Genomic DNA, 14,159 nt, shown 5'->3' on the forward strand with positions numbered 1-14,159 from the left:
TCCCGGGTCTGGGCCCAGCTCTCTGTGACCCTCGGAGGCACTGTCCCTTCCCTGCCCCTCCTTCCTGGCCCGCAGCGCCCGGGGCTCGGAAGGGGTGATCTCAAGGAGGCCCTTTGGCCTGAGTCGGCTCATTTTGCCCTTGCCCAGTTATCTCTGAAGTCTGAGTTCCATGTTTGTGGTCAGCTTGGTGCCCTGTGGTGTCGCTTCTCGGCAGAATTGAGGGCAGCACCTCTTCCCATGGGATCCTGGTGCTCCTGGCATTCCCCGGCGGTTGCCGACCTCTGTGTCCTTCTGCATCAGGCCTGTAGGGGCGTCCACTTTGGGGACACACGTGATCGTAATGGCACTCCATAAAGTACTACTGTCCATGGGGACTCAAAGAGTCGGACACCACCGAGCGGCGAAGCACAGAGCGCTTGAGAGCCTGTGGGCACTTGAGCCCACCGGGCAAGCCTGCTGTCGCTCCTTACCACTTCTGCGGCCTAGGCAGGGAGGCAGGAGGCAGGGGGTGGAGGTGAGAGGGAGGGATCAGCAAAAGAGCACAGAGAGCGGGCCTTTGCTGGACACTTCCTCCGTGCGCTGGGCCCTGTCGTGATTAACTTGCCAAATCCTCACATTTATATGGGATTGCGATGTCGTCAACCCATTTTACGGGTGTGAAGACTGAGGGTGAGAGCGAGAGAGAGCGAGAGAGAGAGAGAGAGAGATTGGCTCAGGGCTCCCAGCCAGGTTCCAACCCAGATCAGCCAGACTCCCACTGCTGCGGTGCCCCCGCACCCCAGGTACCAGCCCTGGGAACCAATGGGAACTGCTCAGAGGACACAGCCTGCGGCCCCCTCCTCCGCTTGAGGAGCTGTTTTCCTGCAGAGCATTTCTTGGCAGTGTTTGGTGGGGAGGGGCCTGTGGCTTTGGAATCCCTCCAGCTTCTACCTTGGCTCAGTGGACCCTCAGCCCTGAGCAGGTAGAACCGAGTAGCTGTGGACGGCCAGGCTGAAGTAACATGGGGTTTTGTCTGGAATCTTGCTGTTGCAATGGCTAGGCTGGGGTCTCTGGGTCACATTCACAGGCACAAAGGTGACTCTGTGGTCCGGGGATCTGCCTGCCACATTCCCAAGCACTTAGTTCACCCCCTGAGCCATCAGCCAGGCGTCATGCCCTCCGGGGCACTCCTTTGTGCCCCTCCCACCGCTCACTGCTCACTGCCCTGCCCCAGCCTCACACACACCCTCCCTGCCCTCGGCCCATCAGGCAGCGGCCTCCGAGTCAGCCAGATGTGGGCTGGAGCCTGGCTGCCTGTGTGCTGTTGTGTGACTCAGGTATGTCTCTGAGCCTCAGTTTCCCCATCTGGACATTAAGGGTGATGATGCTGATCTCGATGCTGTTGGCTTTGCTAGAAACCCAGTGTGTCCCAGCTGGCAAGACAGTAGGAGCCCCATGCCAGGCACCCAGCAGACAGGTCATGTCTGTTGTTCAAAGTCTAGATGGCAGTTAAACGTGCAGACCTGGCCCACAGGCTGTACCGAAGGCAGGCTTTCTCTAGAGTTCTGCAGAAGTGTGACCCTTTGTAAATGGCGTTTTTCGCGTGAGAATCCAAGTGTCTGGCTTGACTGGAAGGTTCGGCAGCTCCAGCCACAGGGGCTTATACTCCTGATGGCATCTATGAGCTGGGCTGAGCGCGGTCGCCCATAGGCAGCCACCTGCTGCCGCCGCCGCCACCTCTGCCCACCCAGCCTGGCCCTGATGCGAGTAGGTAACCGCAGGCCTGCGTGGGAAGTGGGGAAGCAGAGGGACGAGCCGGAGGCTGGCAGGCAGTCTTACGTCTTCCTTGGATCCCGGGGGCTGCTTCTTCCTTCCTGGCTGTGCCCGCACCAGTCTCTGTCTCTGGAGCCCTTAGACCTGGGTCCTCACTGATGGGACCTTCAGTGCTTGCTGCCGTGGCAGAGCCTCTGCGTCCCCATCGCAGTAACTCCTACCTGTGTCTGGTATTCTGCACCCATGCTCCCGTGTGACTGCCCCCCTCCCCCCACCGCAGCAGCGGGGGCAGCCACTGTTCATTCATTCACTTGTTCAGTCACTGACTCACTCGTGCGTTTATTTGTTCACCAACAAATGTTTCCAGAGTATCAGCTGTGTGCCAGGCAGCTTTAAGGGCACAGACACAAAGCTCTGCCCTTCAGGGATTCACATTCTGTGGGGCAGTGGGGTGGGGGTGAGGAGGCAGACAAAAAAATAAAATTGTAGAGTGTGTAGCTGGATAGATGCCTGGACTTGCCCAGGGCACCCAGGGTCGTTGCTCTGCTCTCTGCTGCTCTCAGACTGTTCCTTCGCCTTTTCCTGGGGCAGCTGCTGGCGCTGGGGCCTTGTCTCTGCGAGCGGGCTGGTCATGCCAGTTTCCCACGTGTGTCCAGCCTCCGCTGTTACTGGTTGGAGCACGCTCACCGAGAGCCAGGTCCCGAGCCCTGGGCTTTCCCCAACTCTTCCCATTTGTTCACTCCCCAGGTGGCAGATGCTATAGTTCCAACTGAGGGTCGGAGCTCTACGCTTACTTGTTCCAAGGTCATTCCTTGTTCAGGGTTAGTTAGCGTCAGGGCCAGAATTAGAACCCAGGTATGCCTGGGAACCATGGACGGAAGAGCCTGGCGGGCTAGTCATGGGGTCACAGGGTCGGGCATGACTGAGTGACTGAGCATGCATGCGTGTCTGACTCCAGGGTCGAAACCCTGGGCTCACCTTATTTACTCAGGTTTTTGTTCCTTGGTGATGATCTGGGGGTTGCCCTGGGGATGTAATAGAACATGGATGCCCACCCTGTGCTGTCTCCCTGCCTGTGATCAGCTCCGCCCTGTCTCTGCCTGCCGTGCCCACCTCACCATGGACGCCCAGCCTGTGCTGTTTCCCTGCCCGTGAGCAGCTCAGCCCCATCTCTGCCTGCCGTGCCCACCTCACCATGGACGCCCAGCCTGTGCTGTCTCCCTGGCTGTGAGCCGCTCAGCCCCGTCTCTGCCTGCCGTGCCCACCTCACCACCCCGCTCCCCTTGGTTTCAGTTCTGCTTGCCCCTTGAGGACTGTCTCACATGCCACAAATCTCAAATGATTTTAGTTGAAGAATGTATGTCCTACCAGGCAGGCAGGCCTCCCAGAGGTGTATCTGTGCTTCGGGTGACCCTGATTTCCTGGTCGTGTGGGTTGTGAGTCCATTTTCTGAGGGGCACGGCCCTGGACTACTCCTCTTTTTGGCGGCAGGAGCCCTGCCACCCCTGGTTTTCGGGAATGATGGCTGGACAGATGGTCAAGAGATCAAAAATATCTGTGCAGACAGAGATCTGTTTGTGTCTCCCCTGGGGGCTGAAACTCCAGTTCGTGTCTGCCTGGAGTCTGGTCGCAGCCCTGATTTCCTGGTGTGATGCGTGGCGATGGTGGTAGTCGTCCCCGTGATGATGGTGACTGTCGTCTGTTGTGCTCTGCTGGCTGCCAGGCCTGGTGCTTGTTGTTCTCGCATGTGCCAGCTCACTTACTCTCCCACGACTCCATCACGGTGAGAACGTGTCCCCATTTACAGGGGCGCACATACTGTTAGAGGCTCAGAGAGGTGAAGCATGTCGCCTGAAGACACAGTGGCAGCATTTGCACTCAAGCTCAGAGGACGTGACTCTGAAGTCGGTGCTCCTGACTTCTGGGCCAGACAGTGCCAGAAGGACTTAGGCACCCCCAATTTGCATCACCTCAGTTCTATCCCAGGGGTGCCCCGGGGCTGGGGCCGGTACACTTGGCGCTGTCTCGGTTATCTCTTCTAGTAATTCCCACCCCGACCCGGGGGGTGTGCTTAGGGGTTCCCCCTTGCATTGACAGGAACCCCCACACACACTCCTTAGGAACCCCAAGGTCATCCCCTGTGCTCTTCCTTCTTGCCAGGGATCACTCAGTTGCTAGTCTCGAGGGGAACCCGAATTCCTTCCTCGAGTCTCTGTGAACGTGGTGGGTGCGGCTGGGGGCAGAGGAGCAAGGCCCCGTGCTCCGGGAGGCCTCATGGGTGTGGGCCACCCCTCTCAATGGCCGCATTGTATGGCCTGGAGCTCGGAGGTGTGGAGATTCCGGACTCCAACTCCAGGGACCAGCTGCTGAGAAGCTGGAGACATTTTTGGGTTCACTGTTGTGTTTCGGGGACCTTTCTACAGGTCTCTGTTGAGTAAACAGAGCCTCTGTCTTCTGTGCTGGTGGGGTGTCCCTGTGCCTCTCAGGGCAGGGAGACCTGGGAAAGAAGGGGTGAAGAGGCAGCACCCACCCCTCTTCCCCAAGAAGAAGCAAGTCTCGAGAGGGGAACAGGCTTGCCTTTGGCTGTACATTTCGGCTATCTTTGGACCTTGGGAGTCAGACAGACCTGGGTTTCTACCCTCGTTCTGTGGACTTAGGAGGTTAGTGGCTTTGGGGAGGCTCTTTCCCCATCAAACCTCAGTTTCCGCATCTGTAAAACAGAGAGAAATAGAATTCCTTATAGAAGTAAGTAAAGGAATGCTTGTATAATGCTCAGCACAGTGCCTGGTATGCCTTAGGCACTCAATAATGGCAGTCATTATCTCTGTTCTCTTGGGCAGCAGCAGAGGGAGGGACTGGCTTGCTTTCTTTGCAGAATCAGCTGTGTGAGTCATCTTTTTGGCAGTTTTGCCCTGATTTCTGGGCATCTGAAGGCCACTGAAATGTTTCATTCATATCTTCGTTCTTCATAAATTCATTCAGCAAACACTGTCCACAAATCAGGTCCAGACTCTTATAATGTATGATGTGAATGAACTTTTATAAATATTAAATATAATAATATTTAATGATTAAGTGATGTCCGTCACCTTGGACCCTCAAATGTCAATGTTGCAAATGACCTTTCAGCTGTTAGAGGCTTCAGTTTCCAGGTGGGGAAACTAAGGCTCAAAGCAGGAAAGGGGTTTGGATAGCACAGTCACAGGACAGGGGAGGTCTGGGACTGTCCAGACCTACGCAAGAGGTGTGCTCAGTCGTGTCTGACTCTGTGACCCCGTGGACCGTAGCCCTCCAGGATCCTCTGTCCATAGAACTCTCCAGGCAGGAACAGTGGAGAGAGTTGCCCTTTAATTGTATTTACTTTTGGTTGCAGGAGTGTTGTCAACATTTAATCATTGAGCATCTCTGTGTACCCAGAGCTCCTGCTGGCCTTGGGGAGGGCCAGGGAAAGGAGGAGAGCCAGGCCTCGAGCGCTGTGCGGTCTCCAGGGCATGGCTTGAGCATGCCTCAGTTGTCTCTTGAGGATGGTCAGGCTTGGTCCTGCTGCCTGCGGGCTGTACATGTTGGTAATGTCCGAAACCCCGTGGGTGGTTCAAGCCTGCTCTTATCTGGGCTGTGACATCTTGGCCCCTTTATCTCCGGGTGAGCAAGCTCACTTGGTATGTGTGAGCTGACCCCTGGGGCCCAGCGAGTGCTGGAGCAGGGAGGCAGAGGCGCCTTTTCCCCCACCGCCGGGAGGCTATGTCCCAAGCTTTTTTGGCTTCCTTCCTGAAGCACAAGGATGGGGGCATGGGGTCACTAGGTCTCTTCCTTCATGGTGGTGAGTGCAGCTGACCTGACACCCAGAGAGGTCCCAGTTCAGGTCCTGGCTCTGGTGCTTACTATTTCTGTGACTTTAATTTCTCTGAGCCTCAGTTTTCTCATACATAAAATGGGAATAAAGCATCACCAGATACTGATAGTAAAGGGTAGCGTTTGTCAAGCATTTACTTACTGTTTGCCAGGTAATGTTTTGAGAGCCAGGCATCTGTTACCTTAACCCCTGTTACCTTTAATCCTCACGATAGATCCTGTGAGGCAGAGGCATTCTTTAGAATACCCACTTCAAATGGTAAGATAATTTATGCAAAGCACTTGGCATAGGGCCGGGCACAGAATAAGACTCTCAGTTCCTGTTACTTGTCGTGATGGGGAAACTGAGGCCGACCTGTGCTAATTGATCAGGCAACCGCTTACGTCCTAAGGAAGTTGACGGCATGGAGTGAAACTGTGCGAGGGGGAACAGTGAACTCGGCGGCGGGTGGGGGGTGGGTTTTGTGTATATGTTACTTGCTGGGGCAGAAATCAGCTTGGCACAGGACTCTGGTGTCAATGTTTCGTCCTGAAGAGTTGATCAGATGGAGGAGAGAGCTTTTAAATTCTGCTCTCTCAGTCCTAAAGGATTATTGAGCTGATTCTCTATTTGCAACAGCTTCGAGGAAGATTTTAATAGTCACCAGTTCCAGGGCAACTCTGAGAGGACACTGCCCATGTGGGAAGAGAGTACCTGCACAGGTGCAGGGCCAAATTCCCATGGCTGAGATAGTGCAGGAATAGAGTAGGTGCCTAATCAGTCCACGGATGAATGAATGCACGCATGATCGGGAAGGTGAGCTGGCCCTCCAGGATCATGTAGCAAGGCCGTGACCCTTAAGCCGCTCCATGACAGCTGCTTAATCTAAACTGATAGGGGGTCCAGGTGAACACAGGTTTCCAGTTTCTTTTGGGCGCCAGGCAGTCTCAAGCCAGTGACTGCAGGCTGTCTCCCATTGGGCGTCCTCTGAGCAAGTTTATGGGCTGAGGTCTCCAGGGACACAAAAAGCTCGTGAGTGCTGACTAGGGAGACCAGCTGTGCCGAGGTTACTCACCTGGCAAGAGGGCCCAGGAAGAGCAAACGCCTCCTGCCCTAGAGTGTGCTCCCCGTATTCAGGCTCAGGCAGACCTGTCTTCCTCATGCAGGGCAGCTAGTGTGAGCAGCCTGGTGTCAGATCCCAGCTCGGCCTGTACCTGCTGTGGGTCTCAAGACTGGGTGGGAGGGCGATTCTGACCTGGCCGGTGGGGTTAAATCCTCATGAAAAAGATATTCCGGTGCCATGAGGGATGGGTGTGACATGTTAAGTGTCCTCCAAATGATTGGGGAAGAACTCTAGCCTAGGGACAGACTACGAGCTCATGAATCAGAGCACCTGGGTTCAAATCCTGGCCTCATCTCTTATTAGTTGGAGACCTTGACAAGTTACTGAAATGCTCTCTGCTTCCGTTTTCTCATCTGGAATAGGGGTGTTAGGGAGCCACCCATGGGCCACATCTGGCCTGCCACCTTCTTGCACACCCTGAAGTCCCATCACCGTGGCCCATGGGATTTGCTGGGACACAGCCACACTCATTTGATCAGGTCTCGTCCACCACTGCTTTCGGAATGGAGCATCGGAGTCAAAGCTCTGCAGAGCCAAAATTATTTACTATCTGGTTCTTTATGGAAAGGTTTCCCTGATGGCTCAGGGGTAAAGAGTCCTCCTGTAGTATAAGAGATGAGGGTTTGATTCCCGGGTTAGGAAGATCCTGTGGAGAAGGAAATGGCAATCTACTCCAGTATTCTTACTCCCCTTGGAAGGGGAGTCTGGTAAGCTACAGTCCATGGGGTTGCAAAGAGTCAGACATGACTGAGTGAGTAAGCATGCATGCTCTTTACAGATAAACTTAGGAGATCCTTGACCTAGAAAACGGAGATAATAACAGTATTCACCTTAAAGAAATGTGTAAGGATTAAATGAGAGACTGAATAGGTGACCTTGGCCAGGGCTTCGCATATAGCGTCAGCACTTTTCTGAGCTGAAAAGCATTTAGGTCATATTTTAAGACCCACAGTCTATCACCCTGGGAGCCTTCCCCCAGCTTCTGCAATCACTGATCTTTCTGTCTCTATTGTTGTTGTCGTTCAGTTGCTCAGTCGTGTCTGACTTTTTGCGTCTGGATGGACTGCAGCCTACCAGGTCCTTCACCATCTCCTGGAGCTGCTCAGACTCATGTCCATTGAGTCAGTGATGCCATCCAACCATCTCATACTCTGTCATCCCCTTCTCCTCCTGCCCTCAATCTTTCCCAGCATCAGGGTCTTTCCCAGTGAGTTTGCTCTTCGCATCAGGTGGCCAAAGTTTTGGAGCTTTGGCTTCAGCATCACTTCTTCCAGTGAATATTGAGGGTTGATTTCCTTTAGGATTAACTGGTTAGATCTCCTTCTGTCTACCATGGATTTGCCTGTTCTGGACATTTCATAGAAATGGAATCAGAGATGTGTGGCTTTTTGTGGCTGATGTTTTTTTCACTTAGCACATTATTTTCAAGATTCATTCATATGTGTCAATGCTTCATTCCTTTGTAATGACTGGATAATATTCCGTTGTGTGGATGTGCCACGTTTTGTTTCTCTCTTCATCTCTTGATGTATTCTTGGGTTGTTTCCAACTTTTAACTATTGTGAATAATGCTGCTTTGGTATACAAACATCTGTTTGATACTCTGCTTTTCATTTCTTTGGGTATATACTCAGAAGTGGAAAGCCAGTTCATAAGGCAATTCCACTTTTAATTCTGTTTTTAATTTTTAAGATTTTAGTTTTAAATTTTTGAGGAACTGCCATAATGTCTTCTGCAGTGGCCACAGCATTTTGCATTCCCACCAGCAATACACGTGTTCCCATTTCTGTACATCCTTGCTTGTTTTCTGTTTTCTTAAAAGTAGCCAGCCCAATGGGTGAAAAGTGATATCTAGTTGTGGTTTTTTAAAACCTATTTATTTTTAATTGGAAGATAATTGCTTTACAATATTGTATCAGTTTCTGTCATACATCAACATGAATCAGCCATAAGTATGCATTTGTCCCCTCCCTCTTGAACCTCCCTCTCACTTCCCACCCCATCCTGCCCCTCTAGGTCTAAATTGTGGTTTTGGTTTGCATTTCTCTAATTAGTAATGCTGAGCATATTTTCATGCATTTATTGGCTATTTGTATATCTGTAAGTGTCTATTCAAGATTGAGTTGTAAAAGTATTTTCTTTAATATATTCTTGATGTAGTCACTTATCAGATATATGATTTGTAAGTGTCATATATACTTACATTCTGTGGGTTGCTTCTTCACTATGTTGATAGTGTTTTTTGATGTCCAAAGGTTATTATATTTGATAAAGTCCAGTTTAATTTTTTTGTTGTTGATGCCAGTGCTTTTGGTGTCAAAACCAAGAAATCATAGCTAAATTCAATGTCATGACTTTTCCCTCATTTTTTTTTCTTCTAAGAATTTTGTAGTTTTAGCTCTTCTATTTATGTCTTTGATCCATTTTTAATAAATTTTGGTACATGATGTAAGGGACCATCTTCATTCTCTTGCATGTTGGTAATTCCGTTTTCCCAACAAAATTTGTTGAAAAGACTATTTTTTTTCCACTGAATGGTCTTGGCCCCTTTGTTAAGAATCATCTGACTATATATGCAAGGGTTTATTTCTGGGATCTCCTTCCATTGGTCTATATGTCTGTCTTTATGCTAGTGCCTTGCTGTTTTGATTATTGTAGCTTTGTAGTAAGTTTTGAAATCAAGAAGTATGAGACTTTCAACTTTCTTTGAACAATTTTTTCCAACTGTCCTTTTTCAAGGTTCTTTTGGTGCTTGGGTTCCCTTGATATTCCATATGAATTTTAGTATGAACTTTTTCAGTTTCTATAAAAGATGCCATGGGGATTTGATAGAGATTGCATTCAATTTGTAGATTGTGTTGGGTAGTATTGATGTCTTAACAAAGTCTTTCAGTCATGCATAGAGGATGTCTTTAGATTTATTTGTGTCATCTTTAATGTCTTTCAGCAGTGTTTTGCACTTTTCAGTGTACAAATCTTCCACCTTCTTGGTTTAATCTTATTCCCTTTTCCTAGATAGTCCTAAGTATTTTCTTCTTGATGCTATTATAAATGGAATTGTTTCCTTAATTTTCTTTTCCTGAATTGTCCATTGTTCGTGTCTAGAAGCCCAGCGTGTTTTTGTTGTTGGTTTTTTGGCTACACTGCAGCCTATTAAAAGGATTATACACCATGACCGGTGGAATTTATTCTTGGAAGCAAGGATGGTTTAATATATGAAAATCAATGAATATATCAAACTGCATTAGCAGAATAAAAGTGGGAGAACACATGATCATCTCAGCTAATGAAGAAAAAGTATTTGACAAAATTCAACACTCCCATGAGAAAAACATTTAACAAACCAATAGAAGAAAAGTATCTAAACACGATAAAGGTCATATATGAGCAACTCACAGTGAACATATTCAATGGTGAGAGTCTAAAAACTCTAAGATTTGAGATAAGGCAAAGATGCCTACCTTCATCACTTCTCTTCAGCATAGTATTGAAAGCGCTAGTTAGCACAATTATGAAAAAAGAAATAAAAGAAATGCAAATTGCAAAGAAGAAGTACAATTATTTCTGTTTGCAGATGACAAGCTCTTATACATAGAAAACCCTAAAGAGGGTGTTCTGGGCATGGTCCTGCTGGGACTTTCACTGTGGATAGGCACAGCCCTATCCCCTTCCAGATGAATAGATGCATCTGTAGCCATGGGTGATTTTAGGCCAGTACTTTTTGTTAACAGTACTTCTAATATGAAATTTTATAACATATTAGTTGAATAAAATGTAGAAAATACAAGAATAGACCAAGATGGGGAAACAGTGGCTGACTTTATTTTTTGGGGCTCCAAAATCACTGCAGATGGTGATTGCAGCCATGAAATTAAAAGATGCTTACTCTTTGAAAGGAAAGTTATGGCCAACCTAGATAGCATATTCAAAAGCAGAGACATTACTTTGCCAACAAAGATCCATCTAGTCAAGGCTCTCGTTTTTCCAGTAGTCATGTATGGATGTGAGAGTTGGACCATAAAGAAAGTCGAGCACCAAAGAATTGATGCTTTTGAACTGTGGTGTTGGAGAAGACTCTTGAGAGTCCCTTGGACTGCAAGGAGATCCAACCAGTCCATTCTGAAGGAGATCAGTCCTGGGTGTTCATTGGAGGGACTGATGTTGAAGCTGAAAGTCCAATACTTTGGCCACCTGATGTGAAGAGCTGACTCATTTGAAAAGACCCTGATGCTGGGAAAGATTGAGGGCAGGAGGAGAAGGGGATGACAGAGGATGTGATGGTTGGATGGCATTACCGACTCAATGGACATGAGTTCGGGTAAACTTCAGGAGTTGGTGATGGACAGGGAGGCCTGGTGTGCTGCGGTTCATGGGGTCGCAAAGAGTTGGACACGACTGAGCAACTGAACTGAACTGAAACCTTCTGTGGGTATTGATGTAATTTTTCCATTCTCTTTTCTAAACAGGCTATTTAGTAATATCCTAAGGCATTCAGATGATTGTTTTCTTTTAATTTATTGTCATTATTACATTTATTAAGGTAATCATTTTATTAATTGAACCTCATGCATTTCTATAAAAGTACTACGAAATTCATGTTATAAGCTCCCTGTGATTGAGAGCTGAAATGTGAAGTGTTAAGACCCATGTAATGGAACCCAATGTGAACCATGTCATGAGAGACATTATTTTTCTGTTTTATATCATATAAAAGGCACCAAGACATGAAACTTTTTAAACTAAAAGGGCCGAAAAAAGCCACTTTCAAAAAAAAAAAAAAAGAGAAGAAGAAAAACCAAACTGTATTTTGCCACATATGAAAGTACAGTTGGGCAAAATTACAGAAAGTTAATAAAACAGACTATCACTCTGACATAGGCTATGATTAACTCCAAATGAGGACTGCTGTTTCAAAAAGAGCTTCACATTTTGAAGTGTGGATTCCAGGACAGTCATCTTCTAAAGACACTTCATTAGGGTCCATATGCAAATTGTAGAAAACTGTAGATTTAATCCTGGTTTAGAATGAAAAGTTGGTACATTTATTCATAGGAGTAAAACTAAAGCTAAACTCAGAGCTTCCCAGTAGCTGGCACAGAATAATAATGATAATGGAAAATGTCTATTTTGAGATATTAGTCTGCCATCTTCTCTGTCTGTTGGCTTTCCAAATAAGGTCATATTCCTTGCCTCAAAGAAAATAAAAAGTAAAAAAATATGGGAAGTGCAAGGCATCATGGAGGTCTCAAATTGCAGAAGAGGAAGCAAACCAGATTAGGAGACTGCTTCAACTTTCCTAGTGCTGACCTGGGAGGGGAGGGGTCATGGGGGCCTTGTGTAAGGGCCTTGTGTAAGGGCCTTGTGTAAGGAACAGTTTCACTGAAAGATGCAGGAACCGCCCAGGTTTGACCACTTCTCATACTGACTTTTGATACTGGCAGTGGGAGTGTTGATGAACTGTAATTCTGGGAAGGCATGTTTTTGTAGGAAGCCTAAATAGGGACAGGGAGGCCTGGTGTGCTGCGATTCATGGGGTCGCAAAGAGTCGGACACAACTGAGCAACTGAACTGAACTGAACTGAAGTGTGATCTTCCTAGAGATTTCCTTTGCTAGATTCACCAAGTGCATATTCGTTGTTGTAGCTTTTGTATTGGACATGTCATTGGCTGTCTGATGACACTGGGGGCAGAAAATATTAGTACCATTTTCAGATGAAGAAATCGAGGCATGGGGACCTTAAGTGACTTACCTAGGTTCACATAGCTAATAAGGAAGCTGACTTGAAGGGCTTCCCAGGTGGTGCTAGTGGTAAAGAACCTGCCTGTCAGTACAGGAGACATAGAGACGTGGGTTTGATCCCTGGGTGGGGAAGATCCCCTGGAGGAGGCCTTGGCAGCCCACTCCAGCATCCTTGCCTGGAGAATCCCATGGACAGAGGAGTCTGGCAGGCTGCAGTCCAAAGGGTCGCAAAGGGTTGAATAGGACTAAGTGACTGAGCACACACATGCCAGGCCTCGAGGCCAAGCCCACCACTTTTCCCTTTTCAGCTGCCCCTAGTAGAGGAAGAGACAGCTGAGCCTGCCCTGAGCCTCTGTGTGCGTGAGGCTCGGGCTTGCTGCCACCTCATCGGATCCTTAGAGTAGTTCTGGGGGCGTCTGTAGTGTCGTCCCATTTCACAGAGAGGTAGGTCATTGCCAAGGCTGCATAGTCAGTAGCTGGTGAAAACATTGACCTGGGTTTGGTGGTGGGACTTGAGGGCATGGAAGAAGTCAGTGAAATTGCACACGAACATTTGTTTGTATTTGCATTTTTCTATATGAGGGGTGAGAGGGTGGCTTTCATGGGGTCTCAAAACACAAGACAAAACGAGAAAAAACCCTGAACCCCTGAGCTCAAGAAAGAAGTCCTAGAAACAGTCCATACTGACTGAGTCTCACGTGTCGCCCATCAAGGCCTGGATGACTCTGTCGCTCCTGTGGGCTCTGGGCATACCATTCTACCATCTTACAGGCCATGTACTCGTAAGTGACTTGTGTGGTGACTGAGCTGGGCTTCTCTTCCACCGCTGCCTCTTGTGGCTTGGCTTTTTCTAGCAATTAGTAGGATTTGGGGTTCTCTTTTGTAGTGCCAAGCATTATTAAAAGGCAGAGCTTCAAGAGGTTGATGCCCATGTCCAGGTCACTCTGACCCTGGGAACAAGCCTGGTTGGTTGGTGGTTGGTTCAGTGAACACACGAGCGAGTGAGTGAGTGGAAGAAAGAAGGACCGCTTCCTCGTGTACTGGATTGCAGCATGTTAACACATCTCTGATGACTTTTATTTAGGATGACAGTCAGCACGGTGGTAAAGAGTAGTCCAGGGGAGCTGGGGCAGGCCTGACGTTCTCATGGCCAAGCAGGACCAGAGTGACTGTGGGAGCATCAGAGGCCCTGTGCTTCCTCCCTGGTGGGTGGTGGTATGTGAGCGGGTGGGCACTCCCTTGTCCGGCCCCCTCCCGTGGCGTGTAGCCTTGTCCAGCATGTGGCAGGCCTGTCTGCTGCCCTGGGCTGAGGGAGGGCACCACAGCCTTCCCCTCCCTTTTACCCTTTTCTCTGGTGTCCCTGGCCCAGCTTAGAGCTCCCTGCTTGACCTCCAGGGGTGGCCTGTACCCTAAATATAGCTCAGAGGTGGGGCCCAGCTAAGAGGAACAGCATCAGCAGCTCCGTCTTACAGTTGAGAAAACAGGCTCACAAGGTTGAAATGACTTGCCCAAGGCCACAACTAGTGAGCGGTGGGCTTGGGACTTGGGTCCAACCAGGCATCACCGCATCCTCATATTTACAGCGCCAGGAAGCCTCTGGAAAGTCAACTACAAGTTAGGAGGCCTCGTCGAAACACTGAAGCAGCTCCTCCCTCCTATGGCTGGAGAGCTGGCTCTGGCCCAGTGAGGTCACAGCTGAGGTTTTCTTTTCT

General features: G+C 48.9%; 1 protein-coding gene across 1 annotated transcript in view; it reads left to right on the forward strand.

Moving 5' to 3' along the window:
• Positions 1-14,159, forward strand: part of STK10 (serine/threonine kinase 10) — a 125,608-nt gene that overhangs the window by 35,368 nt on the left and 76,081 nt on the right. The window lies entirely within an intron of this gene.

The sequence above is a fragment of the Bos grunniens genome, chromosome 20 (genome assembly GCF_055505025.1).
Source record: "Bos grunniens cultivar Pamir isolate PY7600 chromosome 20, Bosgru_T2T1.0, whole genome shotgun sequence".
Taxonomy (NCBI): Eukaryota; Metazoa; Chordata; class Mammalia; order Artiodactyla; family Bovidae; genus Bos; species Bos grunniens.